We start from the raw sequence: 27,464 nt of genomic DNA, 5'->3' as shown, positions 1-27,464 counted from the left end.
GGTTTTATTAGCTGCTGTGGAATTTCACTGGAACCCCCCCAGCCAATCATCCATTTTTTTTCAGATCAAAGCAACATCCAGCAAATGCTGAAATAAAAACAGAAAGTGCTGGAAATGTTCAGCAGCTCTGGCAGCATCTGTGCTGTGAGAAACACAGTTAATGTTTCAGGGCACTCACCTTTTGTTTCAGCCATCCTTTCAGACTGCTTCTGTCCATCCAATCTCACTTTCTATTCTATCCACATTCTAATCATTCACTACGTTACTACATTTTTCATGAATTCCTCACTTCTTTTATTAATGACAATTTTGTATTTCTGGCCTTTGCATCAGACACCACCACAAGTGGAATCATGTCTCCATCTACCCAATCAAACCACTTCGCTGTTTCCTCACATTGCAATGTTTCTTTAACCCTGACAGACTGTGGAGTTTCTGCTGCTTGATTGTGTTTCTGGCTTCCCGCCAGTAGATGTCACCTCACTCCAATACAGTGATGTTTTACAAATCTGAGAGAGACACAACAGGAAATAATTGTTCACATGATAGTGAATGTGTTGGATTTAGAAATACTGGGAGTGGAGACGAGTTATTTTTGCACTCTGCTATTACATCTTTTATAATGGACTCCAGCATTTTCCCCACGATTGATGTGAGGCTAACCGGTATATAATTCGCTGTTTTCTTTCTGCCTCTTTTTTTAAATAGCGGAGTTACATTAACTACCGTCCAATCCATTGGAACTGTTCCAGAGTCGATAGAAATTTGAAAAAAGACCATAAATGCATCTGCTATTTCAAGGGCCACTTCCTTAATTACTCTGGGATGTGGATTATCAGGCCCTGGGGATTTATCGGCCTTCAATCCCATCAATTTCCCAAACATTCCCTACTAATACTGATTTCATACAGTTCCTCCTTCTCATTAGACCCTATGTTCCCCAACATTTCTGGGAGATAATTTGTATCCTCCTTTGTGAAGACAGATCCAAAGTATGTATTTAATTGGTCTGCCATTTCTTTGTTCCCCATTATAAATTCCCCCGTTTCTGACTGTAAGTGGCCCACATTTGTCTTCACTAATCTTTTTCTCTACACATATCTATAGAAGCTTTTACAGTCAGTTTTTATGTTCTTTGCTAGCTTACTCTCATACTCTATTTCCCCCTTCTTAATCAATCCTTTTGTCCTCCGCTGCTAAATTCCAAACTGCTCACAATCTTCAGGTTTGCTGCTTGTTCTGGCCATTTTATATTTCTCCTCCTTGGAACTAATACTTTCCTTAATTTCTTTTGTAAGCCACAGTTGAGCTACCCTTCCTGTTTTACTTTTGCACAGACAGGAATGAACAATTGTTGTAATTCATCCATGCGCTCTTTAAATGCTAGCCATTGCCTATCCACTGTCAACCCTTTAAGTAACGTTCCCCAATCTATCATAGCCAACTCCCGCCTCATACCTTCATAGTTTCCTTTGTTTAGATTCAGGACCCGAGTCTCGGAATCAAATCTCTCACTCTCCATCTTAATGAAGAATTTTATCATATTATGGGCGCACTTCCCCAAGGGACCCCACACAACAAGATTGTTAACTAATCCTTTCTCATTACACAATATCCAGTCCAGGATGGCCTGTTCTCTAGAGGTGTATTACACCTCTATCAATTCTCCACTCAATCTCCTTTGATATAGGCAGAATAATCCTAGCTTTTCCAACCTAACCTTGTAACTAAAATCCCCCATCCCTGGATCCATTCTGGTAAATCGCCTCTTCGTCCTCTCAAGGACCCTCACATTCTTTCTAATGTCTGCTGAGCAGAACTGGAAGCAACACTCCAATTGGGGCCTAACCAGAGTTCTATAATGGTTCAGCATAACTTCCCTGCTTTTGTACTCAATGCCTCTATTTATAAAGCCCAAGATCCCATATGCTTTGCGAACCACTCTCGCAATATGTCTTGCCACCTTCAAAGATTGATGCACATGAACCCCAAGTCCCTCTATTCCAGTACACTCTTTAGAACTGTGCCATTAAGTATATATTGCCTCTCCGTATTCCTTTACATCACCTCACACTTGTCACTATTAAATTCCATCTGCCACCTGTCTGCCCATTCTGCTAGCCTATCACTGTCCTGTTGCAGGCAGTTCATATCATCCTCACTGTTTGCCGCTCCTCCAAGTTTGTTGTCATCGGGATATTTTGAGATTCTACTCTGTATTCCAAGATCCAAGTCAATTACCTTGAGCAAAAAAAGCAGTGGTTCTAGCACTGACCCTTGGGGAACACCACTGTCGACTATCCTCCAGTCTGACAAAGAACCATTTAATAAGACTCGCTGTTTTCTGTCCTTAAACCAATTTTCTATCCAATTGGACACTGACCCTCCTATACCACGAACCTCAATTTTGTTAACCGCCCTTTTATGTGGTACCTTGTCAAACGCTTCCTTAAAATCCATATAAACAACATCCACTGCATTCCCTTCATCAACCTGCTCTGTTAGTTCATCAAAAAATGCAGTTAGATTAGTCAAGCATGAACTTCCATTTATAAATCCATGCTCACTCTCCTTAATTAACTCGAACCTCTCCAAGTGACTGTTGATTTTTTACCCTGATTATTCTTTCTAAAACCTTACCCACCGCTGCTGTTAATCTAACTAGCCTGTAGTTACCCGGACTGTCCTTGCACCCTTTCTTGAATAAGGGTGTCGCATTTGCCACTGTTTAATCCTCTGGCACCTCCCCCATATCCAGGGAAGATTGGAAGATTATAGCAAGCCCTTCCGTTATCTGCATCCGCATTTCCTTTCGCAACCTGGGATGTGAGCCATCCGGACCAGGTGATTTATCTTCCCTAAGCACAGCCAGCCTTTTTAGTACCTCCCTCTCCTAATTTGTACTCTCTCCATTGCCTCTACTTTCTTCACTGCAACTGATATTTTGTCAAATTCCTCTTCCTTAGTGATCACAGGTGCAAAGTACTCATTAAGTAGATTAACATTGCCCTGCACCGCTAAGCTTATATTATCCTTTTTGTCCCTAATAGGCCCAACTCAACCTCTTACGACCCACTTATCATTTACATGCTGCTCGAAGATTTTTGGGTTTCCTTTCATGTTGACTGCCAGTCTATTCTCATAGAAATAGAGAATAAGCAAATATAGAAGATGTAAGTATTTCCCATCCTTGATGAGGTGGATTTTTTTATGTTGTGGGTGGTAATGTCTTGGCCCACGAGTGTGGTGGAAGCAGAGACAATCAATGATTTGAAAAAGAAATTTGATGGATACTTGAAGGAAAGAAACTTGCAGGAGGAAAGGGATCGAGCTGGTGAGTGGAACTGACGAGATTGCTCCGGGGAGAGCCAGCATGGACGTGATAGGCCAAACGACCACCTTCTGTGGTGTAAATGACTCTGTGTTGTTTCTCAAATTCAATCCACTGGTGCTTGGTAAATAATTTCAAAGTAAATTGTGCAACCGGAAAATCAGAACCAAGGCAAGGGACGCATAAGGAAGCAAAATTGCTGAAACCCAGGATTGAACCAGGGACCTTTAGTCTAACGCTCTCCCAACTGAGCTATTTCAGCCCGACATTAATAGCGGCTTGTTGTCCTTGTTTTGGAAGAAAATACATACATTCAAGTTTTCCAAAAAATTAAAGAACACAACATGTGAGTAATATTCCCCATTGCTTTCTCAGTACTGATGGATTGTGAAGCGGGAGACAGCCAGCAGTGCCGCTGAGCCGCACAGACCCCGATCACATTCAATCTTTCATAGTGAGATGCTGCTGAGAGGTAAGAGTCCTGAATCAAAGCGAGACTTGCTCATTTCAAACACTCCCTGTACTCTCTGCTCATGAAGCCTTAAAAAAGGGAAAAACAGAATGGCACTCAAACTCACAACCCTGCCATTAAAAGTCTCATATTCGACTGACAGAACTGTCACTTCTACTCGGTCTCTTATTGGATGGATACAATTCCAACGCAGGGGTGGCATTCAAATCCTCCCATGGGTCCACATGTCAGACTGAGTTCCATGTTGTGGACTCAAGCAAAGGAAATCTGCTCACTTCCAAAACTATCAGCGAATTGAAGCTGATTACAATCAACATCATCGGAGGTCAGAACGACCTGGTGAAAGGAGACACCCTGAAGAAGGATCCACAATTATTCAAAGGCATCGACAAAGTGAAGAACAAGAAAATCGATGAGTCAATGCAAGCCAAACAACAGAAGCACTGAAGAATTCCATTCCATTCCAGTCCAGAACCCAGTCCTGTTGTTTTTGGAGTCAGGTCACAATTACAGCAACAACTTTTTTTCCCACTTGGCTATCAGTACATTTCGTTAATTGCAATTTTGTCGACAAGCTCTTTGAATCCAGTTGTCTGGTCCTCAAGCCAGCTCCGTCTGGAAGTCAATTGCACCTTTTGCAAGGCTGAAACCAATAGATAACCTTAATCTAAAAATGCCAGCAGACCAGGGCTCGTCCAGGACTTGAACCCGGGATCTCTCGCATGTTAATTAACCATAATCCCTAAGCGAGAATCATACCCCTAGACCAACGAGCCACTGAAAGGTCAGGTTTTATTAGCTGCTGTGGAATTTCACTGAAACCCCCCAGACAATCATCCATTTTTTTTCAGATCAAAGCAACATCATGCAAATGCTGAAATAAAAACAGAAAGTGCTGGAAATGTTCAGCAGCTCTGGCAGCATCTGTGCTGTGAGAAACACAGTTAACGTTTCAGGGCACTCACCTTTTGTTTCAGCCATCCTTTCAGACTGCTTCTGTCCATCCAATCTCACTTTCTATTCTATCCACATTCTAATCATTCACTACGTTACTACATTTTTCATGAATTCCTCATTTTTTTTATTAATGACAATCTTGTATTTCTGGCCTTTGCTTCAGACACCACCACAAGTGGAATCGTGTCTCCATCTACCCAATCAAACCACTTCGCTGTTTCCTCACATTGCAATGTTTCTTTAACCCTGACAGACTGTGGAGTTTCTGCTGCTTGATTGCAGTTCTTGCTTCCCACCAGTAGATGTCACCTCACTCCAATACAGTGAAGTTTACAAATCTGAGAGAGACACAACAGGAAATAATTGTTCACATTATAGTGAATGTGTGGGATTTAGAAATACTGGGAGTGGAGACGAGTTATTTTTGCACTCTGCTATTACATCTTTTATAATGGACTCCAGCATTTTCCCCACGACTGATGTCAGGCTAACCGGTATATAATTCGCTGTTTTCTTTCTGCCTCTTTTTTTAAAGAGCGGAGTTACATTAACAACCGTCCAATCCATTGGAACTGTTCCAGAGTCGATAGAAATTTGAAAAAAGACCATAAATGCATCTGCTATTTCAAGGGCCACTTCCTTAATTACTCTGGGATGTAGATTATCAGGCCCTGGGGATTTATCGGCCTTCAATCCCATCAATTTCCCAAACATTCCCTACTAATACTGATTTCATACAGTTGCTCCTTCTCATTAGACCCTATGTTCCCCAACATTTCTGGGAGATAATTTGTATCCTCCTTTGTGAAGACAGATCCAAAGTATGTATTTAATTGGTCTGCCATTTCTTTGTTCCCCATTATAAATTCCCCCGTTTCTGACTGTAAGTGGCCCACATTTGTCTTCACTAATCTTTTTCTCTACACATATCTATAGAAGCTTTTACAGTCAGTTTTTATGTTCTTTGCTAGCTTACTCTCATACTCTATTTCCCCCTTCTTAATCAATCCTTTTGTCCTCCACTGCTAAATTCCAAACTGCTCACAATCTTCAGGTTTGCTGCTTGTTCTGGCCATTTTATATTTCTCCTCCTTGGATCTAATACTTTCCTTAATTTCTTTTGTAAGCCACAGTTGAGCCACCCTTCCTGTTTTACTTTTGCACAGACAGGAATGAACAATTGGTGCAATTCATCCATGCGCTCTTTAAATGCTAGCCATTGCCTATCCACTGTCAACCCTTTAAGTAACGTTCCCCAATCTATCATAGCCAACTCCCGCCTCATAACTTCATAGTTTCCTTTGTTTAGATTCAGGACCCGAGTCTCGGAATCAGCTCTCTCACTCTCCATCTTAATGTAGAATTTTATCATATTATGGGCGCACTTCCCCAAGGGACCCCACACAACAAGATTGTTAACTAATCCTTTCTCATTACACAATATCAAGTCCAGGATGGCCTGTTCTCTAGAGGTGTTTTACACCTCTATCAATTCTCCACTCAATCTCCTTTGATATAGGCAGAATAATCCTAGCTTTTCCAACCTAACCTTGTAACTAAAATCCCCCATCCCTGGATTCATTCTGGTAAATCGCCTCTGCGTCCTCTCAAGGACCCTCACATTCTTTCTAAAGTCTGCTGAGCAGAACTGGAAGCAACACTCCAATTGGGGCCTAACCAGAGTTTTATAATGGTTCAGCATAACTTCCCTGCTTTTGTACTCAATGCCTCTATTTATAAAGCCCAAGATCCCATATGCTTTGCGAACCACTCTCGCAATATGTCTTGCCACCTTCAAAGATTGATGCACATGAACCCCAAGTCCCTCTATTCCAGTGCACTCTTTAGAACTGTGCCATTAAGTATATATTGCCTCTCCCTATTCCTTTACATCACCTCACACTTGTCACTATTAAATTCCATCTGCCACCTGTCTGCCCATTCTGCTAGCCTATCACTGTCCTGTTGCAGGCAGTTCATATCATCCTCACTGTTTGCCGCTCCTCCAAGTTTGTTGTCATCGGGATATTTTGAGATTCTACTCTGTATTCCAAGATCCAAGTCAATTACCTTGAGCAAAAAAAGCAGTGGTTCTAGCACTGACCCTTGGGGAACACCACTGTCGACTATCCTCCAGTCTGACAAAGAACCATTTAATAAGACTCGCTGTTTTCTGTCCTTAAACCAATTTTCTATCCAATTGGACACTGACCCTCCTATACCACGAACCTCAATTTTGTTAACTGCCCTTTTATGTGGTACCTTGTCAAACGCTTCCTTAAAATCCATATAAACAACATCCACTGCATTCCCTTCATCAACCTGCTCTGTTAGTTCATCAAAAAATGCAGTTAGATTAGTCAAGCATGAACTCCCATTTATAAATCCATGCTCACTCTCCTTAATTAACTCGAACCTCTCCAAGTGACTGTTGATTTTTTACCCTGATTATTCTTTCTAAAACCTTACCCACCTCTGCTGTTAATCTAACTAGCCTGTAGTTACCCGGACTGTCCTTGCACCCTTTCTTGAATAAGGGTGTCGCATTTGCCACTGTTTAATCCTCTGGCACCTCCCCCGTTTCCAATGAAGATTGGAAGATTATAGCAAGCCCTTCCGTTATCTGCATCCGCATTTCCTTTCGCAACCTGGGATGTGAGCCATCCGGAGCAGGTGATTTATCTTCCCTAAGCACAGCCAGCCTTTTTAGTACCTCCCTCTCCTAATTTGTACTCTCTCCATTGCCTCTACTTTCTTCACCTCAACTGATATTTTGTCAAATTCCACTTGCTTAGTGATCACTGATGCAAAGTACTCATTAAGTAGATTAACATTGCCCTGCACCTCTAAGCTTATATTAACCTTTTTGTCCCTAATAGGCCCAACTCAACCTCTTACTACCCACTTGTCATTTGCATGCTGCTCGAAGATTTTTTGGTTTCCTTTCATGTTGACTGCCAGTCTATTCTCATAGAAATAGAGAATAAGCAAATATAGAAGATGTAAGTATTTCCCATCCTTGATGAGGTGGATTTTTTTATGTTGTGGGTGGTAATGTCTTGGCCCACGAGTGTGGTGGAAGCAGAGACAATCAATGATTTGAAAAGGAAATTGGATGGATACTTGAAGGAAAGAAACTTGCAGGAGGAAAGGGATCGAGCTGGTGAGTGGAACTGACGAGATTGCTCCGGGGAGAGCCAGCATGGACGTGATAGGCCAAACGACCACCTTCTGTGGTGTAAATGACTCTGTGTTGTTTCTCAAATTCAATCCACTGGTGCTTGGTAAATAATTTCAAAGTAAATTGTGCAACCGGAAATTCAGAACCAAGGCAAGGGACGCATAAGGAAGCAAAATTGCTGAAACCCGGGATTGGACCAGGGACCTTTAGATCTTTTGTTTAACGCTCGCCCAACTGAGCTATTTCAGCCCGACATTAATAGTGGCTTGTTGTCCTTGTTTTGGAAGAAAATACATACATTCAAGTTTTCCAAAAAATTAAAGAACACAACATGTGAGTAATATTCCCCATTGCTTTCTCAGTACTGATGGATTGTGAAGCGGGAGACAGCCAGCAGTGCCGCTGAGCCGCACAGACCCCGATCAAATTCAATCTTTCATAGTGAGATGCTGCTGAGACGTAAGAGTCCTGAATCAAAGCGAGACTTGCTCATTTCAAACACTCCCTGTACTCTCTGCTCATGAAGCCTTAAAAAAGGGAAAAACAGAATGGCACTCAAACTCACAACCCTGCCATTAAAAGTCTCATATTCGACTGACAGAACTGTCACTTCTACTCGGTCTCTTATTGGATGGATACAACTCCAACGCAGGGGTGGCATTCAAATCCTCCCATGGGTCCACATGTCAGACTGAGTTCCATGTTGTAGACTCAAGCAAAGGAAATCTGCTCACTTCCAAAACTATCAGCGAATTGAAGCTGATTACAATCAACATCATCGGAGGTCAGAACGACCTGGTGAAAGGAGACACCCTGAAGAAGGATCCACAATTATTCAAAGGCATCGACAAAGTGAAGAACAAGAAAATCGATGAGTCAATGCAAGCCAAACAACAGAAACACTGAAGAATTCCATTCCATTCCAGTCCAGAACCCAGTCCTGTTGTTTTTGGAGGCAGGTCACAATTACAGCAACAACTTTTTTTCCCACTTGGCTATCAGTACATTTCGTTAATTGCAATTTTGTCGACAAGCTCTTTGAATCCAGTTGTCTGGTCCTCAAGCCAGCTCCGGATGGAAGTCAATTCCACCTTTTGCAAGGCTGAAACCAATAGATAACCTTAATCTAAAAATGCCAGCAGACCAGGGCTCGTCCGGGACTTGAACCCGGGATCTCTCGCATGTTAATTAACCATACTCCCTAAGCGAGAATCACACCCCTAGACCAACGAGCCACTGACAGGTCAGGTTTTATTAGCTGCTGTGGAATTTCACCGGAACCCCCCAGCCAATCATCCATTTTTTTTTCAGATCAAAGCAACATCCTGCAAAAGCTGAAATAAAAACAGAAAGTGCTGGAAATGTTCAGCAGCTCTGGCAGCATCTGTGCTGTGAGAAACACAGTTAACGTTTCAGGGCACTCACCTTTTGTTTCAGCCATCCTTTCAGACTGCTTCTGTCCATCCAATCTCACTTTCTATTCTATCCACATTCTAATCATTCACTACGTTACTACATTTTTCATGAATTCCTCATTTCTTTTATTAATGACAATCTTGTATTTCTGGCCTTTGCTTCAGACACCACCACAAGTGGAATCGTGTCTCCATCTACCCAATCAAACCACTTCGCTGTTTCCTCACATTGCAATGTTTCTTAAACCCTGACAGACTGTGGAGTTTCTGCTGCTTGATTGCAGTTCTTGCTTCCCACCAGTAGATGTCACCTCACTCCAAAACAGTGAAGTTTACAAACCTGAGAGAGACACAACAGGAAATAATTGTTCACATTATCGTGAATGTGTGGGATTTAGAAATACTAGGAGTGGAGACGAGTTATTATTGCACTCTGCTACTACATCTTTTATAATGGACTCCAGCATTTTCCCCACGACTGATGTCAGGCTAACCGGTATATAATTCGCTGTTTTCTTTCTGCCTCTTTTTTTAAATAGCGGAGTTACATTAACTACCGTCCAATCCATTGGAACTGTTCCAGAGTCGATAGAATTTTGAAAAAAGACCAGAAATGCATCTGCTATTTCAAGGGCCACTTCCTTAATTACTCTGGGATGTAGATTATCAGGCCCTGGGGATTTATCGGCCTTCAATCCCATCAATTTCCCAAACATTCCCGACTAATACTGATTTCATACAGTTCCTCCTTCTCATTAGACCCTATGTTCCCCAACATTTCTGGGAGATAATTTGTATCCTCCTTTGTGAAGACAGATCCAAAGTATGTATTTAATTGGTCTGCCATTTCTTTGTTCCCCATTATAAATTCCCCCGTTTCTGACTGTAAGGGGCCCACATTTGCCTTCACTAATCTTTTTCTCTACACATATCTATAGAAGCTTTGACAGTCAGTTTTTATGTTCTTTGCTAGCTTACTCTCATATTCTATTTCCCCCTTCTTAATCAATCCATTTGTCCTCCTCTGCTAAATTCCAAACTGCTCACAATCTTCAGGTTTGCTGCTTGTTCTGGCCATTTTATATTTCTCCTCCTTGGATCTAATACTTTCCTTAATTTCTTTTGTAAGCCACAGTTGAGCCACCCTTCCTGTTTTACTTTTGCACAGACAGGAATGAACAATTGTTGTAATTCATCCATGCGCTCTTTAAATGCTAGCCATTGCCTATCCACTGTCAACCCTTTAAGTAACGTTCCCCAATCTATCATAGCCAACTCCCGCCTCATACCTTCATAGTTTCCTTTGTTTAGATTCAGGACCCGAGTCTCGGAATCAACTCTCTCACTCTCCATCTTAATGAAGAATTTTATCATATTATGGGCGCACTTCCCCAAGGGACCCCACACAACAAGATTGTTAACTAATCCTTTCTCATTACACAATACCCAGTCCAGGATGGCCAGTTCTCTAGAGGTGTTTTACACCTCTATCAATTCTCCACTCAATCTCCTTTGATATAGGCAGAATAATCTTAGCTTTTCCAACCTAACCTTGTAACTAAAATCCCCCATCCCTGGATCCATTCTGGTAAATCGCCTCTGCGTCCTCTCAAGGACCCTCACATTCTTTCTAAAGTCTGCTGAGCAGAACTGGAAGCAACACTCCAATTGGGGCCTTACCAGAGTTTTATAATGGTTCAGCATAACTTCCCTGCTTTTGTACTCAATGCCTCTATTTATAAAGCCCAAGATCCCATATGCTTTGCGAACCACTCTCGCAATATGACTTGCCACCTTCAAAGCTTGATGCACATGAACCCCAAGTCCCTCTATTCCAGTACACTCTTTAGAACTGTGCCATTAAGTATATATTGCCTCTCCCTATTCCTTATGCCAAAATACATCACCTCACACTTGTCACTATTAAATTCCATCTGCCACCTGTCTGCCCATTCCGCTAGCCTATCACTGTCCTGTTGCAGGCAGTTCATATCATCCTCACTGTTTGCCGCTCCTCCAAGTTTGTTGTCATCGGGATATTTTGAGATTCTACTCTGTATTCCAAGATCCAAGTCAATTACCTTGAGCAAAAAAAGCAGTGGTTCCAGCATTGACCCTTGGGGAACAGCACTGTCGACTATCCTCCAGTCTGACAAAGAACCATTTAATAAGACTCGCTGTTTTCTGTCCTTAAACCAATTATCTATCCAATTGGACACTGACCCTCCTATACCACGAACCTCAATTTTGTTAACTGCCCTTTTATGTGGTATCTTGTCAAACGCTTCCTTAAAATCCATATAAACAACATCCACTGCATTCCCTTCGTCAACCTGCTCTGTAAGTTCATCAAAAAATGCAGTTAGATTAGTCAAGCATGAACTCCCATTTATAAATCCATGCTCACTCTCCTTAATTAACTCGAACCTCTCCAAGTGACTGTTGATTTTTTACCCTGATTATTCTTTCTAAATCCTTACCCACCGCTGCTGTTAATCTAACTAGCCTGTAGTTACCCGGACTGTCCTTACACACTTTCTTGAATAAGGGTGTCGCATTTGCCACTGTTTAATCCTCTGGCACCTCCCCCGTATCCAGGGAAGATTGGAAGATTATAGCAAGCCCTTCCGTTATCTGCATCCGCATTTCCTTTCGCAACCTGGGATGTGAGCCATCCGGACCAGGTGATTTATCTTCCCTAAGCACAGCCAGCCTTTTTAGTACCTCCCTCTCCTAATTTGTACTCTCTCCATTGCCTCTACTTTCTTCACTTCAACTGATATTTTGTCAAATTCCACTTCCTCAGTGATCACTGATGCAAAGTACTCATTAAGTAGATTAACATTGCCCTGCACCTCTAAGCTTATATTATCCTTTTTGACCGTAATAGGCCCGACTCAACCTCTTACTACCCACTTATCATTTACATGCTGCTCGAAGATTTTTGGGTTTCCTTTCATGTTGACTGCCAGTCTATTCTCATAGAAATAGAGAATAAGCAAATATAGAAGATGTAAGTATTTCCCATCCTTGATGAGGTGGAATTTTTTATGTTGTGGGTGGTAATGTCTTGGCCCACGAGTGTGGTGGAAGCAGAGACAATCAATGATTTGAAAAGGAAATTGGATGGATACTTGAAGGAAAGAAACTTGCAGGAGGAAAGGGATCGAGCTGGTGAGTGGAACTGACGAGATTGCTCCGGGGAGAGCCAGCATGGACGTGATAGGCCAAATGACCACCTTCTATGTTGCAAATGATTCTGTGTTGTTTCTCAAATTCAATCCACTGGTGCTTGGTAAATAATCTCAAAGTAAATTGTGCAACTGGAAAATCAGAACCAAGGCAAGGGACACATAAGGAAGCGAAATTGCTAAAACCCAGGATTGAACCCGGGAACTTTAGATCTTCAGTCTAACGCTCTCCTAACTGAGCTATTTCAGCCCTACATTAACAGACGCTTGGTGTCCTTGTTTTGGAATAAAATACATACATTCAAGTTTTCCAAAAAATTAAAGAACACAACATGTGAGTAATATTCCCCATTGCTTTCTCAGTACTGATGGATTGTGAAGCGGGAGACAGCCAGAAGTCCCACTGAGCCGCACAGACCCCGAGCTGAGAATGAAATGAGATCAAATTCAATCTTTCATAGTGAGATGCTGCTGAGAGGTAAGAGCCCTGAATCAAAGCGAGACTTGCTCATTTCAAACACTCCCTGTACTCTCTGCTCATGAAGCCTTAAAAAAGGGAAAAACAGAATGGCAATCAAACTCACAACCCTGCCATTAAAAGTCTCATATTCGACTGACAGAACTGTCACTTCAACTCGGTCTCTTATTGGATGGATGCAACTCCAACGCAGGGATGGCATTCAAATCCTCCCATGGGTCCACATGTCAGACTGAGTTCCATGTTGTAGACTCAAGCAAAGGAAATCTGCTCACTTCCAAAACTATCAGCGAATTGAAGCTGATTACAATCAACATCATCGGAGGTCAGAACTACCTGGTGAAAGAAGACACCCTGAAGAAGGATCCACAATTATTCAAAGGCATCGACAAAGTGAAAAACAAGAAAATCGATGAGTCAATGCAAGCCAAACAACAGAAACACTGAAGAATTCCATTCCATTCCAGTCCAGAACCCAGTCCTGTTGTTTTTGGAGTCAGGTCACAATTACAGCAACAACTTTGTATTCCCACTTGGCTATCTGGACATTCAGTTAATTGCAATTTTGTCGACAAGCTCTTTGAATCCAGTTGTCTGGTCCTCAAGCCAGCTCCGGATGGAAGTCAATTCCAACTTCTGCAAGGCTGAAACCAATAGATAACCTTAATCTAAAAATGCCAGCAGACCAGGGCTCGTCCGGGACTTGAACCCAGGATCTCTCGCATGTTAATTAACCATACTCTCTAAGCGAGAATCATACCCCTAGACCAACGAGCCACTGGCAATTCAAGCTTTATCAGCTGCTGTGGAATTTCACTGGAACCTCCCATCAAATCATCCATTTTTTTTCAGATCAAAGCAACATCCTGCAATGCTGAAATAAAAACAGAAAGTGCTGGAAATGTTCAGCAGCTCTGGCAGCATCTGTGCTGTGAGAAACACAGTTAATGTTTCAGGGCACTCACCATTTTTTTTCAGCCATCCTTTCAGACTGCTTCTGTCCATCCAATCTCACTTTCTATTCTATCCACATTCTAACCATTCATTACGTTAATACATTTTTCATGAATTCCTCATTTCTTTTATTAATGACAATTTTGTATTTCTGGCCTTTGCTTCAGACACCACCACAAGAAGAATCATGTCTCCATCTACCCAATCAAACCACTTCACATTGCAATGTTTCTTTAACCCTGACAGACTGTGGAGTTTCTGCTGCTTGATTGCAGATCTGGCCTCCCGCCAGTAGATGTCACCTCACTCCAATACAGTGAAGTTTACAAATCTGAGAGAGACACAACAGGAAATAATTGTTCACATTATAGTGAATGTGTGGGATTTAGAAATACTGGGAGTGGAGACGAGTTATTATTGCACTCTGCTATTACATCTTTTATAATGGACTCCAGCATTTTCCCCACGACTGATGTCAGGCTAACCGGTATATAATTCGCTGTTTTCTTTCTGCCTCTTTTTCTAAATAGCGGAGTTACATTAACTACCGTCCAATCCATTGGAACGGTTCCAGAGTCGATAGAATTTTGAAAAAAGACCAGAAATGCATCTGCTATTTCAAGGGATACTTCCTTAATTACTCTGGGATGTAGATTATCAGGCCCTGGGGATTTATCGGCCTTCAATCCCATCAATTTCCCAAACATTCCCTACTAATATTGATTTCATACAGTTCCTCCTTCTCACTAGACCCTATGTTCCCCAACATTTCTGGGAGATAATTTGTATCCTCCTTTCTGAAGACAGATCCAAAGTATGTATTTAATTGGTCTGCCATTTCTTTGTTCCCCATTATAAATTCCCCCGTTTCTGACTGTAAGGGGCCCACATTTGTCTTCACTAATCTTTTACTCTACACATATCTATAGAAGGTTTTACAGTCAGTTTTTATGTTCTTTGCTAGCTTACTCTCATACTCTATTTCCCCTTCTTAATCAATCCTTTTGTCCTCCTCTGCTAAATTCCAAACTGCTCACAATCTTCAGGTTTTCTGCTTGTTCTGACCATTTTATATTTCTCCTCCTTGGATCTAATACTTTCCTTAATTTCTTTTGTAAGCCACAGTTGAGCCACCCTTCCTGTTTTACTTTTGCACAGACAGGAATGAACAATTGTTGTAATTCATCCATGCGCTCTTTAAATGCTAGCCATTGCCTATCCACTGTCAACCCTTTAAGTAACGTTCCCCAATCTATCATAGCCAACTCCCGCCTCATACCTTCATAGTTTCCTTTGTTTAGATTCAGGACCCGAGTCTCGGAATCAACTCTCTCACTCTCCATCTTAATGAAGAATTTTATCATATTATGGGCGCACTTCCCCAAGGGACCCCACACAACAAGATTGTTAACTAATCCTTTCTCATTACACAATACCCAGTCCAGGATGGCCAGTTCTCTAGAGGTGTTTTACACCTCTATCAATTCTCCACTAATCTCCTTTGATATAAGCAGAATAATCCTAGCTTTTCCAACCTAACCTTGTAACTAAAATCCCCCATCCCTGGATCCATTCTGGTAAATCGCCTCTGCGTCCTCTCAAGGACCCTCACATTCTTTCTAAAGTCTGCTGAGCAGAACTGGAAGCAACACTCCAATTGGGGCCTAACCAGAGTTTTATAATGGTTCAGCATAACTTCCCTGCTTTTGTACTCAATGCCTCTATTTATAAAGCCCAAGATCCCATATGCTTTGCGAATCACTCTCGCAATATGACTTTCCACCTTCAAAGATTGATGCACATGAACCCCAAGTCCCTATATTCCAGCACACTCTTTAGAACTGTGCCATTAAGTATATATTGCCTCTCCCTATTCCTTATGCCAAAATACATCACCTCACACTTGTCACTATTAAATTCCATCAGCCACCTGTCTGCCCATTCTGCTAGCCTATCACTGTCCTGTTGCAGGCAGTTGATATCATCCTCACTGTTTGCCGCTCCTCCAAGTTTGGTGTCATCGGCATATTTTGAGATTCTACTCTGTATTCCAAGATCCAAGTCAATTACCTTGAGCAGAAAAAGCAGTGGTTCTAGCACTGACACTTGGGGAACACCACTGTCGACTATCCTCCAGTCTGACAAAGAACCATTTAATAAGACTCGCTGTTTTCTGTCCTTCAACCAATTTTCTATCCAATTGGACACTGACCCTCCTATACCACGAACCTCAATTTTGTTAACCGCCCTTTTCTGTGGTACCTTGTCAAACGCTTCCTTAAAATCCATATAAACAACATCCACTGCATTCCCTTCATCAACCTGCTCTGTTAGTTCATCAAAAAATGCAGTTTGATTAGTCAAATATGAACTCCCATTTATAAATCCATGCTCACTCTCCTTAATTAACTCGAACCTCTCCAAGTGACTGTTGATTTTTTACCCTGATTATTCTTTCTAAAACCTTACCCACCGCTGCTGTTAATCTAACTAGCCTGTAGTTACCCGGACTGTCGTTACACCCTTTCTTGAATAAGGGTGTCGCATTTGCCACTGTTTAATCCTCTGGCACCTCCCCCGTATCCAGGGAAGATTGGAAGATTATAGCAAGCCCTTGCTTTATCTGCATCCGCATTTCCTTTCACAACCTGGGATGTGAGCCATCCGGACCAGGTGATTTATCTTCCCTAAGCACAGCCAGCCTTTTTAGTACCTCCCTCTCATAATTTGTACTCTCTCCATTGCCTCTACTTTCTTCACTTCAACTGATATTTTGTCAAATTCCACTTCCTTAGTGATCACTGATGCAAAGTACTCATTAAGTAGATTAACATTGCCCTGCACCTCTAAGCTTATATTATCCTTTTTGTCCCTAATAGGCCCGACTCAACCTCTTACTACCCACTTATCATTTACATGCTGCTCGAAGATTTTTGGGTTTCCTTTCATGTTGACTGCCAGTCTATTCTCATAGAAATAGAGAATAAGCAAATATAGAAGATGTAAGTATTTCCCATCCTTGATGAGGTGGAATTTTTTATGTTGTGGGTGGTAATGTCTTGGCCCACGAGTGTGGTGGAAGCAGAGACAATCAATGATTTGAAAAGGAAATTGGATGGATACTAGAAGGAAAGAAACTTGCAGGAGGAAAGGGATCGAGCTGCTGAGTGGAACTGACTAGATTGCTCCGGGGAGAGCCAGCATCTCACGCTTCTGTAAGTGGATTTACTGTATCAGAGTAGAAGTACTGTATCAGGCCTTGTTAGCTCAGTTGGCAGAGCATGAGACTTTTAATCTCAGGGTCTTGGATTTGAGACCCTTGTGTCGTTGTTCTTCCCTTTTTCAGTCTTCATCGGCAGAGAGTTCAAGGAGTGTTTGAAATTAAATTCAACAACATCACCAGATTTCAACGGCCCCCCCCCCCCCACCCCCGTCCCAGTGTAGTTGACAGGACCCACAACCTCTGTCCTCCCCCCTCCCCCCCACCGTCCCAGTGTAGTTGACAGGACTCTCAACCTCTGCCTTCCCCCTTCCCCTCCCTCCCAGAACTGCGACAGGGTTCCCCTTGTCCTCACTTTCCACCCCACCTGCCTCCACATCCAAAGGATCATCCTCCACCATTTCCACCACCTCCAGCGTGATGCCACCACCAAACGCATCCTTCCCTCCCCTGTCAGCATTCCGAAGGGATCGTTCCCTCCACGACACCTTGGTCCACTCCTCCATTATCCCTGACACCTCATCCCCTTCCCAAGGCACCTTCTCATGCAATCGCAGGAGATATAACACCTACCCTTTTCCCTCCTCTCTGCTCATTATTTAAAGCCCAAACACTCCTTTCAGGTGAAGCAGCGATTTACTTGTACGTCTTTCAATTTAGTGTACTGTATTCGCTGCTCACATTGCAGTCTCCTCCAAATTGGGGAGACCAAACGCAGATTATGTCGAACACCTCTGCTCAGTCCGAAAGCATGACCCCGAGCTTCTGGTTCCTTGCCGTTTCAACACTCCCCCTTGCTCTCATGTCAACATTTCTGTCTTGGGCCTGTTCCAGTATTCCAGTGAACATCTCCATGGAAAGATCAATCTTCCACGCTAGCTCAAATGTTGGATTTTGTATGTTTAGTATCTTTTCTCATCCAAAGATTACACGATCAATCATTCACCACTCTGTCTTCTCCTGAACTTCGAGTTCAAATTTGTTTGTGAAGTTGAGTGACACGTTAAGACAGCACAGTCTTTGTCTTTGTGAAGGAAGTGATTTCGGAATGGCTGTTTCAAACTGCCCCTCCTTGCACAGAAATTCAGTGCAAATACTCAAATCACCCACAATTTCTTCGTGAGAAATTTGTTCACAATTGCATTCGACTTGGAAACCGCCTCAACATTAATCTCACTGAAGGAAAGTGTGACTGTGTTGTTTGTTTCAGAGTGTTGGTGCCGTTATGTGTCGCTCTTAACCAAGACTGGGACACAACGCAAGGTTGATCCAAGGTTGGCATATATTATCATTCAGGAGCAAGAAAAATCAAAAGGAACCTAACAAGAAAACCCAGTCTCCAGATGTGAGAATCTGTCGATCCGCTTTGGGAAAATGAATCAGAGCAGAATGAAGGGTGAACTGTCCGACTGCCCAGAAGAGATGAAGACACAGCTCAGTCAGCACATTCCCCTGGTTTATGATGCTGGAACATTCCTCACACAGAAGTTATTCAACCCGATGACAAACGTGCTTACAGCCGATAATTTATTAAGATAATTTTTTTTGAGCTACAACACAAACAGCTACTCGACAATGTGGAAAATTGCCCAGGTGTTCCCTGTCCATAAAAAAAAGCAGGACAAATCCAATCTGACCAATTACCGCCCCATCAGTCTACTATCAATCATCAGCAAAGTGATGGAAGATGTCATCAACAGTGATATCAATCACCACGCATTTAGCAATAAACTGCTCATCGATGCTCAGTTTCGATTCCGCCACGGCCTCTCGGATCCAGGCAAACATTTGGAAGCTGGAGTATAATGTGGGAAAATGTGAGGTTATTCACTTTGGTAGTAAGAACAGATAAATTAAATATTATTTAAATTGCGAGAGACTACAGATTGCTGCGGTATAGAAGGATCTGGGTGTCTTCGTACATGAATCACAAAAAGTTAGCATGCAGCTAGAGCAAATAATTAGGAAGGCAAATGGAATGTTACCCTTTGTTACAAAGGGGAATGGAGTATAAAAGGGGAGAAGTCTTGCTACAAATGTACAGGGTGTTGGTGAAACCACACCTGGAGTACTGTGTACAGTTTTGGTCTCCTTATTTAAGGAGGGATATACTTGCATTGGAGGCAATTCAGAGAAAGAGGTGGGCAACTGTCTCTTCCCCACCACAGCCACCTCGAGGGCATTGTGCGGAGGGGGTGAGACTTCGGGCGTGCAGGAAGGATCTGATGGGGAGGGCTCTTCTCACCACCAGCCAAGTTTCATCTTGGTGCTTGTTTGAAAGTTCTGGTGATGAGGCATTCCGCCAAATGACTTTGGAAGTTTGCTCGGGGAACCATCCGACTGGATCCACCATCTCCTTTTCCTGTAGGGCCTTGAGGACATTCCGTGCAGCCAACTACCTGAAGGATTGGTGGTCAAAGATGTTTTTCCACAGAAACTTTCCCACGAAGGATATGTGGTACGGCACGGTCCAACTGGATGGAGCATTCCGCGGCAATGTGACCAGGCCCATCCTTCACAACGCTGGGGACAGATAGAACCTCAGCACGGAGTGACACTTGGAGATTGTGTACTGGGAATCTGCGCACAGCTTGATGCAGCTGCACACGAAGGTAGTCATCAGGATGAGGGCGACGTTGGGTACATTTTTCCCGCCCTTATCCAGGGGTTTGAACATTATGTCCCTCCAGACCTGGTCCATTTTGGAACCCCATATGAAGCGGAAAATGGCTCGGGTGATCGCCACAGCACAGGAGTGGCGTTTGGGCCAGACCTGCACCACGTACAGCAACGTGAGTGCCTCGCACCTGATCACCAGGTTCTTACCCACAATGGAGAGAGATCGCTGCTCCCACATACTCAGCTTATGGTGTATCCTGGCTACTCGCTACTTCCAGGTTTTGGTGCACGCCCCGTCCCTTCCGAACCATAACCCCAGCACCGTCAGGTAGTCTGACCTGATGGTGAAGGGGACAAAGGATCGGTCAGCCCAGTTCCCAAAGAACATGGACTCGCACTTGCCGTGGTTAACTTTGGCTCCCGAGGCGAGTTCGAACTGGTCGCAGATGCTGATCAGTCTGCGAACGGACAGCAGATCCGAGCAAAAGACGGCGACGTCATCCAGGTACAGGGAAGTTTTAACCTGAGTGACTCCACTGCCTCAGATTATAACCCCCCCTTTCTGCTTGCATCCTTCCTAATAGACTCAGCAAAGGGTTCAAAACAGCAAACAAACAAGACAGAGGAGAGAGGACTGCCCTGTCTGTCTTTGCAAAGCAGGTGTCGAAAAAGATGCAGTGGTTTTTATCGCGGTTCATCCCAAGCAGCTGTGTAACACAGGAGTCTGTGCTCTCCAGGCTGTTCTCAGGGATGCACACCGAGATGAACATCAACTGCTGCTGAAGGACTATCAATTGGGTGAAAGACGCCCTTTGGTCTGCCCGAAACTTGCTGGTCTTCCAGCGCAAAGAGTTGTCCACGACCTAATGTTGCAGACTGGCACGTTCCAAGGTCCAAGACTACGTGCTGAGGGACGCACTACATCTTGGGGCAGCCGCTGCAAAGGTTCACTGGGGAAGACCACTGTGTAAGGTACCCCCACCAAGGTGAAGTGAGGGACTGGATCCATGGAAATCCCCTCGGGCTGTATCTAGAAAATATTTCTCCGCCTCCAGGCTCACTTCTTTGACCAGGAGTCCTCCTCCCGACCAGCAGACCCATTCACCCACCTCCAGCATTCTCCCTCTACTTGGACCCCTCCCCCTGGCCACTTACCCGCTCTTGATCTCTTCATTGAAAACTGTCGGCTAGACATTTGTCATCTCAATTTCTTTGCCCCCCTCACTCACTCTAACCTGTCCCCCTCTGATCTTGAGGCACTGCGTTCTCTCAGGTCCAACCCCGACATGGTCATCAAACCTGCAGACAAGGGTGGTGCTGTTGTTGTATGGCGTACCGACCTCTACCTTGCAGAGGCTCAGCGCCAACTCACAGACACTTCTTCCTACCTCCCTCTGGACCATGACCCCATCACCGAAAATCAAGCCACCGTCCAAAGGACTGTCACTGACCTAATCTCCTCTGGAGAGCTTCCCTCTTCAGCTTCCAACCTCATCGTCCCGCAACCCCGGACAGCCAGCTTCTACCTCCTTCCCACAATCTACAAACGGGTACGTCCCGGCAGACCCATTGTGTCAGCCTGCTCCTGCCCCACTGAACTTATTTCTTCCTTTCTTGACTCTATCTTTTCTCCGCTGGTCCAGTCTCTTCCCAACTACATCCATGACTCTTCTGACGCCTTACGTCATTTTGACAATTTCCAGTTTCCTGGTCCCAACCGCCTCCTCTTCACTATGGACGTCCAATCGCGCTGCACCTCCATCCCCCGCCAGGATGGTTTGAGGGCTCTCCGCTTCTTCCTGGAACAGAGGCCCAACCAGTCCCCATCCACCACCACCCTCCTCCGCCTGGCTGAACGTGTTCTCACATTGAACAACTTCTCCTTCAACTCCACGCACTTCCTTCAAGTAAAAGGTGTCGCTATGGGTACCCGCATGGGTCCTAGTTATGCCTGTCTTTTTGTGGGATATGTCGAGCATTCTTTGTTCCAGCCCTACTCAGGCCCCCTCCCCCAACTCTTTTTCCGGTACATTGATGACTGTATCGGTGCCGTTTCCTGCTCCCGCCCCGAACTGGAAAACTTTATCAACTTTGCTTCCAATTTCCACCCTTCTCTCACCCATACGTGGTCCATCTCTGACACTTCCCTTCCCTTCCTCGACTTCTCTGTCTCCATCTCTGGGAATAGGTTGTCTCCCAATATCCATTATAAGCCCACCGACTCCCACAGCTACCTCGACTACACTTCTTCACACCCTACCTCCTGTAAGGACTCCATTCCATTCTCCAGGTTTCTTCGTCTTCGACTCAGCTGCTCTGATGATGCTACCTTCCATGACGGTGCTTCTGGTATGACCTCCTTTTTCCTCAACCGAGGAATCCCCCCCACTGTTGTTGACAGGGCCCTCAACCGTGTCCGGCCCATTTCCCGTACTTCTGCCCTCAACCCTTCCCCTCCCTCCCAGAACCGTGACAGGGTTCCCCTTGTCCTCACTTTCCACCCCATCAGCCTCCATATCCAAAGGATCATCCTCTGCCATTTTTGCCACCTCCAGCGTGATGCCACTACCAAACGCATCTTCCCCTCCCTTTCCCTGTCAGCATTCCGAAGGGATCGTTCCCTCCGCGACAACCTGGTCCACTCCTCCATTACCTCCACCACCTCGTCCCCATCCCATGGCACCTTCCCCTGCAATCGCAGGAGGTGTAATACCTGCCCATTTACCTCCTCTCTCCTCACTATCCCAGGCCCCACTTCTGACTTATGTTGAAGAGAAAGCCATCAATGAAACAGCTGAGGATGGTTGGGCCTCGGACACTGCCCTGAGAAACTAGGTATCCAGTCATGAATGGTGGTGGACAATTAAATAACGAACCAGATGAGGAGGGCCCAAAAACATTCCTATCCTCAATGTTGGTGGAGCCGAGCACGTCAGTGCAAAAGGTGAAGCTGAAGCATTTGAAACCATCTTCAGTCAGAAATTGTTCAGTGGATGATTCATCTCGGCCTCTTGAGGTCCCCAGCATCACAGCTTCCAGTTTTCAGCCAATTTGCTTCACTCCACATAATGGCAAGAAACAGCTGAAGGCACTCGATACAGCAAAGACTATGGGCCCTAACAACATTCCGGCTCTAGTACCGAAGACTTGTGCTCCAGAACTAGCTGCACCCTCAGCCAAGCTGTTCCAGTAGAGCTACAACACAGGCATCTACTTGACAATGTGGAAAATTGTCCAAGTGTGCCCTCTCCATAAAAAAAATGCAGGACAAATCCAATCTGACCAATTGCCACCCCATCAGTCGACTATCAATCATCAGCAAAGTGATGGAAGATGTCACCAAAAGTGCTATCAAGCACCACACATGTAGCAATAATCTGATCATTGATGCTCAGTTTAGGTTCTGCCAGGGTCTCTCAGCTCCAGGAAATAATTTGGCAGATAGAGGAGAATATTGGAAAATGTGAGGTTATCCACTTTGGTAGGAAGAATAGAAAAGGAAAATATTATTTAAATTGTGAGAGATTACAGAATGCTGCGGTGTAGAAGGATCTGGGTGTCCTCGTACATGAATCACAAAAAGTTACCATGCAGGTACAGCAAATAATTAGGAAGGCAAATGGAATGTTACCCTTTATTGCAAGGGGGATGGAGCATAAAAGTAGAGAAGTCTTGCTACAAATGTACATGGTGCTGGTGAAACCACACCTGGAGTATTGTGTACAGTTTTTGTCTCTTTATTTAAGGAGGGATATACTTGCATTGGAGGCAGTTGAGAGAAGGTTCATTGGATTGATTCCTGTGATGAAGGTGTTGTCCTATGAGGAAAGCTGAGCAGGATGGACTGATACTCATTGTAGTTGAGAAAAATGAAAGGTGAACGTATTGAGACATATAAGATTCTGAGGGGGCTTGACAGGGTAGATGCTGAGAGGATGTTTCCTCTCGTGGTGGAATCTAGAACTAGGGGACACAGTTTCAGAATTAGGGGTTTTTCATTTAAGAAGGAATTTCTTCTCTCAGTGGGTCATTAATCTTTGGAATTCTTTACGGCAGAGCAGTGGAGGCTGGGTCATTGAATGTCTTCAAGACTTTTACCTACAAGAGAGCCAAGGGTTAGGTGGGCAGGCAAGAAAGTGGGGTTGAGGTCATGATCAGTTCAGCCATGATCTTATTGAATGGCGGAGCAAGCTCGAGGGGCCAAATGGCCTACTCCTGCTATTAGTTCTTCTGATTTTATGTTCGTATGATCTCATTGCAGGTTGGTCCAAGCAGAGACGAAAGAGTGGAATTCCAGAGGAGAGGTGAGAGTGATTACCCTTGAGTGAGTGTGGCATCAAGGATCCCCAGCAAAATTGAAGTCAATGGGAATCAGGGGGAAAACTCTCCACTTGTTGAAGTCATACCTCGCCCAAAACAAGATGTTGTGGTTCGTGGAGGCCAATCATCTCAGCCCAAGACATTGCCTCAAGAGTTTCTCAGGGTCGTGTCCTAGACCCAAACATCCCAGCTGTTTCATTGACGACTTTCTCTTCAACATAAGTCAGAAGTGGGAATGTTAGATGATGACTCACAACTCTTCAGATACTGAAGCAGTCTGTGCCTGCAAGCAGCAAGACCTGAACAACATTCAGGCTTGAGCTGATAAGTGACAAGCAACCTTCTGGCCACACAAGTGCCAAGCAGTGAACATCTCCAATGAGAGAGAAAAAAAATCTACCTTTTGATATTCAGAAGCATTATCATCGTTAAATCCCCCACCATCAACATCTTGACCAGAAACGTAACTAGACCAGTCACATCTATGCTGTGGCTATAAGCGCAGGTCAGAGATTACGAATTCTGCAGCAAGTATCTCACCTCCTGACACCCCAAATCCTGTCCACCATCTACAAGGCACAAGTCAGGAGTGTGATGGAATACATCCCACTCAACAACACTCAAGAAGCTCAACACCATCCAGGACAAAGCAGCGCACTTGATCGGCACCTAACACGCCACCTTAAACATTTAATCCCTCCAAAACCTGTAAACAGTGGCTGCTGTGTGTACCATCTCCATATGCACTGCAGCAAGTATCCTTCAACAGCACCTTCCAAACTCGTGACCACTACCACCTCGAAGGACAAGGGCAGCAGATGCATGGGAACACCACCACCTGCAGGTTCACCTCCAAGTCACTCACCATCATGACTTGGAACTATATCACCATTTCTTCACTGTTGCTGGGTCAAAATCCTGGAACTCCCTCCACAATAGCACTGTGGGTGTTCCTACACCACATTGACTGCAGCAGTTCAAGAAGGCAGCTCCCCACCACATTCTCAAGGGCAATTAGGGATGGGCAATAAATGCCAGCCTTGCCAGCGATACTCACACCCAAGAATGAATAAAAGCCAAATCACTCTCCACAGATTCCCCATAATCTGGGCTTGGACGTTTACTTCAGGAGCACAGAGCTTTATATCACTGCAACATGAGTTCCAATCTTCAGATTCGGTTCACTTTTCACATTATTTTCTACCAGTCCACTAGCTTTTATTAATTCAGTATTCGGGTCTCTGCTCCTCCGCCGTTTCTAACATCTCACCTCTTACAAAAAAACACTCTAATCTTGGTAGTAGGTAGTAGATGACCCCTCATTTTAAACTCCATCTGCCAAAGCATTGCTCACTCACTTAATCTATCAAGAAGATTTGAAAATAAATTTCTTGCCAAAGGATAATTTTCTGCATCTGCTCCCTCGCCATTTGCTTTTCCCATTTGTCTTTCACTTGGTGCAAATCCAGAAAAAGTAAAGATGGAAGGAAGGAGGGGAGGAAAAATCCTGCTCCGTTTCGTGATCCCTATTTGATCTTCATTCCAGTGCAGTTTGGGTGAAGAATTCCAATTGTCTGTCTCAATTTTAATAAAGTATAACCAATTCTCGAATCACTGTCTGGACATTGACAAGAACAGGTTTCGAGGCTGACTTGACACATAAACAATACGCTGCACAGTTCATAAACTAGCGACAAGAATGGGATTCGAACCCACGTGTGCAAAGCACAATGGATTAACAGTCCATCGCCTTAATCTCTCGTCCACCTTGTCAGTTGAACAAACATAGCTGTCACCTTCAGCACAGCTTCTGGCTGTGCAGCCAGCTGTGTAATGATGGAAATATATCTTCTGTCAGTAAATGAAGTTGGGAATGGAGCGGTGTGAAACATTTCCAGACCATGTCCAACACGTTTCTACTCAGTGTGAAAACCCACCACGGAAAGACTGGAACATACAATCATTTCATCACATCATGATTAACATCACTCAGACACCTGAACCATTAGGTCACTGACAAAGTCATGATGACCGAATTTGTCATGAAATGAAAACTGAACTAACTGACTGGAAGAATTGCTTTAACTCCACATGATCAGCGAGGCACAGCCTCAGGCCGACTTGTCGGGTGGTGTAAACAGATATCACTGCTTCTGATCTTCACCAGAACAGAGAGTGAGATGTAACATTGATCATCAAACAGACTGTGAGAGAATACAACAGAATAAAACACATGGAGAGACACTGTGGAATAACAAATAGATTTGATTGGAATGTTGAAATTTTGATTGGAATGGATAAAACACCAGAAACAGCAGATTAAATTGGGATACTCATCATTATATTGATCTGGGACAGAAAAGAGAAACTGATGGAAAGAAGAGAAGAAGGAAGAAAAGAAAGGATGGAACTGTTCAATTTTTTCAGTTTTTTCACTCGCCCATCAAAGCTGATAAAAAAAATTGCAAATAACAGAGAATTTCACCAAAAATGGAGATTAAATGTTGCTGAAACCTTGGATCGAAGGATGCCCCAACAGATCACCTGTTTAACTGTCTCCTCACTGGGGGATTTCAATCAGTGAGCAATATTATTCTCTACTTTTTTTGTTAATTGGTCCCAGAAATGTCACTTGGAATTAATATCTGTGTTCCTATTCCTGAATAATAAAATTGTGAGGTTCTCGATATTTTCTGGACACAGTTCCTGCTGAAAGAACTAAGAACTCTTTTCTAATTTACACAATATCCTTGGTGCTGCTCTCTCTTCTCCCAAACTTCATCTCATGTGACTGTTACATCATCACTCTGACAGTGGGAGGGGTTGATCCCACTATCTTCAGCATTAACCCTTTACATCCTTATACCACACTGTCTGTCCAAAAAAAATGGGTGGAGGGAACTTCCTTCATTTATCAAAACACCAACAGCAGCACAGTGGCGCAATGGTTAGCACCACAGCCTCACAGCTCCAGCGACCAGGATTCAGTTCTGGGTACTGCCTGTGTGGAGTTTGCAAGTTCTCCCTGTGTCTGTGTGGGTTTCCGCCGGGTGCTCAGGTTTCTTTCCACCTCCAAAAGACTTGCAGGTTGATAGATAAATTGGCCATTGTAAATTGTCCCTTGTGTAGGTACGTGGTAGGAGAATGGTGGGGATGTGGTACAGAATATGGGATTAATGTAGGATTAGTATAAATGGGTGGTTGCTGGTTGGCACAGACTCGGTGGGCCGAAGGGCCTGTTTCAGTGCTGTATCTCTAAATAAGAAAAGGAAAATAAAAGCTACCAGTCGTAAATCAACTCAAACCCATTCGAGAGATAGAGGGAG

General features: G+C 43.8%; 3 non-coding genes across 3 annotated transcripts; all 3 read right to left on the bottom strand.

The window, feature by feature from the left end:
• Positions 1–8,117: 8,117 nt before the first annotated feature.
• Positions 8,118–8,190, bottom strand: trnaf-aaa (transfer RNA phenylalanine (anticodon AAA)). Its single transcript has one exon. It is a non-coding gene; the product is annotated as a tRNA-Phe (tRNA).
• Positions 8,191–13,713: 5,523 nt separating this feature from the next.
• On the bottom strand, positions 13,714–13,802 carry trnas-aga (transfer RNA serine (anticodon AGA)). The gene is given in 2 exon segments: positions 13,714–13,749; positions 13,767–13,802. It is a non-coding gene; the product is annotated as a tRNA-Ser (tRNA).
• A 12,027-nt stretch (positions 13,803–25,829) lies between these two features.
• On the bottom strand, positions 25,830–25,911 carry trnan-guu (transfer RNA asparagine (anticodon GUU)). Its single transcript has one exon. It is a non-coding gene; the product is annotated as a tRNA-Asn (tRNA).
• Between the last annotated feature and the right edge of the window lie 1,553 nt (positions 25,912–27,464).

Source organism: Heterodontus francisci, unplaced genomic scaffold, assembly GCF_036365525.1.
Source record: "Heterodontus francisci isolate sHetFra1 unplaced genomic scaffold, sHetFra1.hap1 HAP1_SCAFFOLD_121, whole genome shotgun sequence".
Lineage (NCBI taxonomy): Eukaryota > Metazoa > Chordata > Chondrichthyes > Heterodontiformes > Heterodontidae > Heterodontus > Heterodontus francisci.
This window is presented reverse-complemented; position numbering and strand designations above follow the sequence as displayed.